Here is a 5454-nt window from a genome sequence, read left to right as displayed (position 1 = left end):
GACTCAGTCAAGGAGTTGTAAGAGACAAGGTTAAAGGGAACTACATTTCCCTCAAACTACTTCACTTTTTGGAAAAAACAACCCACTTTATTGGGGTGGGGAGGGTTTGCTGGAGATGGTTCAGCACACTTACTGCTCTTACAGAGAACCCAGGTTCAGTTCCCAGTGCCCATACAGGGGGTCACAACCACCTTAACTCCAGTTCCAGGGACTCACCTGCACATGGTGTACATAAATGCACACAGATACACATAATACAAATGCTTTAATGGGACTACTGGTCTTGTCCATGACTATATAGCAATCTATATTGTTCTGGCTCACCATTGTGAGCCAAAAATCACTCAACCCAAAAATAACATGAAATTATACACCACAAATACATATATAACTGCACATACATATGTGTGTGTGCACACGCATGTCTGTATGTGTACGCGCTCATGTGAATGTCAGCATGATCAAAAAAGAATTTCAAAGAAGCATTGGCCAACACTGTCAGGTACCTAATACAAACTGGAAAACATTTCCAGAGCATTTGGCAGATTGCAGGTAAGTAATTTAGCTCACGAAAGCACTAATGTTGGAGTCAGACAATCATACTCTGTCTACTAATCATGGTGAGATTTTACTCAGCAACTGACCTTTTCTGAGATTCCATTCCCTCTCCTGGAAAGAGCAAGGTGCTATAGGAGCTCGGGCTGCTGGTATATTAAACACACTTTATTTCGATGCTTTCACACAAATAGTCCCCTTCGGAGCTACCCAGTTCCCACAGCAGGAAGCAACTCGGTGTGAGCATCCTTTCGCTGGGAACCAACAGGCCCAGAATCTCCTCTTCCCAAGGTCTCAGGAAGGCTCTCGCCCTCAGGACCACTTTCCTGTCCTAACCACTTCAAGGTCAGCAGCAAACAAGCACAAAAATCCCCACCTCCCAGGGTGCGCTGAAGTGACTCAAACAAGCAAACAGCAGCTGCTGCTCGCCACTGCCACGGTAAGCAGAGAATTCTTACCATTTCCCCTCGCTTTTCCTGCCTGCTGAATGGGGGCTTTCGTGTCAAGGCAGGGCCCGTCTCCTGAGGACTGTAGGAACAAATCTAGCCTTTCCAACTCAATCACCTCCTGTCCTCTTGTCTCACCACACCTGAACAACAATAAAACCACATTTTAAAACTGGCCTGGTAACATACTCAAGGCAAGAGGCAAATCCCATTCCACAAGGAGTGAGTTACAAAATAGGCCTCACACTGGGAAATCTACCAAAAGGACATCAATAAAGTCAAGCCCAGGTTCTTGATTCTCCCATCCTCTCACAGATGGCAAGTCTAGAGAGGCACTGAAGGGTTTCAGGGCCACACCCCAACTTCTTAGCATACACACTGGGGAAGCAAGCTTGTCCATGAGGATATAAAGTAACCATTCCGATCAGAAAACCTGGATTCAGGTGTCACCCAGGAAATGGTGAAGGGGGTGGGAGGCACTGACCTTGGGTCCAAGCCCTGCCTGGACGATAAAAATATAAATACATAAATATACAAATATTAAAAAAAATGATGGCCCCCAACTAGCCATCAGTCTAACCAAGAGGAAATCCCCAGGACCCTTCTGGGCAATCCTCTCCTGGAAGAGGCAGGCTGTTACTAACTATTAAGGCATCTGTCCTGAAAGTAACGTGTCAGAATGTTCCTGTTTGATCATTTAATAATTAACAACACACTGGGCCTTTGTAGTAGATCCCAGCATTATCAGCCCATTTTAAATGTCTCAAGTCACTTTGTCTTCACAGCACGTAAGCATGTAGTATAAGTTCAACTGTTCTAAGAGAAACGAATACCCAAGTTGTCCCACCTATGTGGCTTGGGAGGTAATCTGGACTGCTGTTTTGTTGTTGAGTTTGGTTTTGCTTCATTTGTTTTGCTTTGTTTTGTTGTTGTTTTGTTTTGTTTCGTTTTTGAGTCGGAGTATCATACTTTGAGCTGGCCTTTAACAATGTGATCTCCCTTCCTCCACCACCTGCGAACTGGGATTACGACTCTGGAGTCCACACTCTTGATGATGCCTCTGCTGAATGCTGCTCACATCAGCATTACTAAGTCAGGGTGCTCACCAGAGTGCCTGGCTTTCACAAAATTTGTTGATATTTATTGTGTGCAGACATTATATTAGGGGCTGGACAGTTATCAGGACATCACCCCTGCCTTACAGAACTCAACAGCAGGGAGGGACATGTGTTAAACAGAAGCACACATGTACCTAGTAGTGAATACAATCACAGAAAGCCAGACCTGGTAGCACAGGACTGTGAGCTCTGTGCGAGGCTGAGGCAGGAGTTCACCAAATTCAAGGTCAACCTGGGCTAGAGTGAGCTCAGGGTCAGCCTGGGCAACAAGTGAGATCCTGTCACCGATTTTAAATGATAATCTACAGAGAAGCTGGTGCTCTCAGAGTGTTTAATAAAAGAAAGCCAAGACCATGACTGAGACCTGGCCCTGGAACGGGCTTTGTTCTCAAGCAAAGAGTGTGACCCTATAAGCAAGCAGGAGGCGCCGGTAAGTGGGAGAGCAATCGGTGCAAAAGAACCGCAACTGGAAGCGCGGCAAGCAGAGGTGCCAGATGAGAGACAGGCGACCCGCGGACCTACGAAGAGGCCTGGCACAGCTCCATGCTCTCCTGAGACGGGCGCGGGGCGAGGGGTAGAAGGAAGGGTGTACGGGAGGATGGCGGCCCGACCAGAAGGGTCTGGGGAAGGCATTGAAGCCGAGGGGCTGCACCCTGGCACTCACCTAGCTCCGCAGGTAGCCCGAACCGCATGGGGAAGCGGGGAAGCCACTAGAAGCACTCGCCCCCGGAAGTGGGGACGAGAGGGTCCCTCTAGGAACCCCGGAGGACTACTATTCTGTAGCCGCCGTGTTCTTTGGGGAGTCTGCTAGGGAGGGGTGTACTGAGAAAAGAGTGACTGAATACATGATAAAATTGCAAACAAATTTTACAGTGAACCAGATCTTGAGAGCTGAATCAAGTCAGTGCGTGGAAGGGAATATCGGGTTTTCAGGAAGTGTTCAATATCCGTATTATCCAATATGGACAATATTGGCCACATGAAGCTACTGATGATTAAATTATGTGTACTTTCCCCTCAAGTTGGTCTGGCCGCAAAGGACTCCCTGTTGATGATTATTCTTTCCCAACTTTATTAAGATCATTGTTTAAAGACAAAGCTTTTCTGAGAGCCAAAAAGGTGTAAATCAAAATACAGGTGTTGAGCCTGATAGAATACCTAAGTTAAGCAGGTTCTGAAATACCCTTCAGAAACCAGCACTCATGTTCTTTCAGGACTCTGTAGTGAACTACATACAGTCTTCCAACAAAGCTAGTCATTTATATGCATGCATGGTTTATGTTTTCTTAAAATCAAGATTACAGTCAGGCAGTGGTGGTGCATGACTTTAATCCCAGGAGGCAGAATCTGATGGATCTTGAGTTCGAGGCCAGCCTGGTCTACAAAGTGAGTTGCAGGACAGCCAGGACTGTTACACAGAGAAACCATGTCTCTGTACAAATAAATCAGCGGGGGTGGGGGGGACGGCCATGATTACAAACCCGGTTCTGTCACCCAGTTCTGCTATTCACTAAGCTTTGTACGTAATTCTGTGGTCATGACACGAGTCTGCCTGCATCGCCTCGCTTCTCCATGATCTTCAAACTGAGAGGGCTCAGGCTTTTGAAGACCATTCTAGATCCTGTGTGTCTGTTGTCACACAGTGTCTGATATAGTAATAGTTACTGAATAAATAAATTCACATAGTCCTAAAAAATTCCAATGTTATCGAGGCATTGTGGCACATACCTTTAATCTCAGCACTTAGAAGGCAGAGGCAGAGGATCTTTGTGAGTTCTGATTTATAATAGTGATTTCCAGAAGAGTCAAAGCTACATAACAGAGACCCTGTCTCAAAAATAAAACCCAGAAATAATAATATTAACCCAAGGCTTCATTCCATAACTATGAGTCTCAGCTTACACCTGTAGCTCCCAGCTTGACTCTGCTTCCTTCCACTTCGCTCCTGCTCCTTTCTGCTTTGTCAATATCAAATCCCAGTATTAGACTCCTAGTCGCATGAGCGCTGCAAGACTACCTGACCAGTTCTATACTTGTGTAAGCCAATTTCCCTTAAGGATATACATACAACACACACATATATTGTGCTTCTCTGGCTGGACAATGATGCTATATCAATAAAGAAAGTCATTTCACGATGAAAAACTGGGGGTGGGGAGTGCATTCCTAAAATCTCATCACTCAGGAACCCAAGACAGGAAGACAACCAGGAGTTCCAGGTCAGCCAGAGCTGTATAGCTAGACTCTATTTCAAAACAGCACCACCACACCAGAGGACTGCAAGATGCCTCAGTGGATGAAGCACTTGCTGGCACAGCTGGTGACCTGAGTTCCAGTCCTGCAACTCAACGAAATGGGAAGGAAACAATCAAGTAACACATTTTTTCCTCTGAACTCCATGTTACGTTACAGCATGTGCAAAGACACATACACACTAAATAAATAATGTCATTTTTATAGAGAGAAAATAAGAAGTGACATGTCTGAAATCCCAGCAACACAATAGGCTCAGGCACAAGGATTGAAAATCCAAGGCCTGCACCTTGGCTTCTAAGGGGGGCGTATGTCAACAACCTAGCATTATCTGAAAGAAAGGAAACTTAATGGATAAAAATGCCTCCATAAGACCAGTTATAGGGCATTTTCTTAATTAGTTATTGATGAGGGAGCACCCAATCATTGTGGGTGGTTCTATAAGAACGACCCCTGGGCTGGTGGTCCTGGGTTCTATAAGAAAGCAGGTTGAGCAAGCCATGGACAGCAAGCCAGTGAGTAAGCAGAACCCTTCCAAGACCTCTGCATGAGCTCCTGCCTCCAGGATCCTGCCCTGTTTGAGTTCCTGTCCTGACTTCCTTCAGTAATGAACAGTAATATGAAGTTTAAGGCAATTAAACCCGTTCCTCCCCAACTTGCTTTCTGGTCATTGTGTTTCATTGCAGCAATAGAAACTCTAACTAAGACAGGCGGGGTGGGGATAAAAGACCACCGGAAATACAGTTCAGTAGTAGAATGTTTAACTAGCATGTTCAATCCCCTGTAAGGATGGATGGCAGGGAGGAGGGAGGAGGAGAAATGAGGAATAAACTTGGGAAAGTGATTAAGGTGGGGGCGGGGGCAGAGGCAGATGCAGAAGAGAAAGGGATCACGAGAGTTAATTATCTGGTCAGAAAAATACCTGAGTTTATAGAGTTTTTACGAAAGATGATGGATCCTGACATTGACCTAAAGAATCACTAAACCGCAGCAAAGGACAAGCCAGAGCCTTTGGCTAAAGCTGGGAGCAGCGTTCCTGAAATGCAGACTCCTAACTCACCCTGCGCATGGGTGAGGAAGCA

This window comes from Myodes glareolus, chromosome 13 (genome assembly GCF_982192425.1).
Source record: "Myodes glareolus chromosome 13, mMyoGla1.1, whole genome shotgun sequence".
Lineage (NCBI taxonomy): Eukaryota > Metazoa > Chordata > Mammalia > Rodentia > Cricetidae > Myodes > Myodes glareolus.
The sequence above is the reverse complement of the archived record's forward strand: the minus strand, read 5'-3'. Positions refer to the sequence as shown.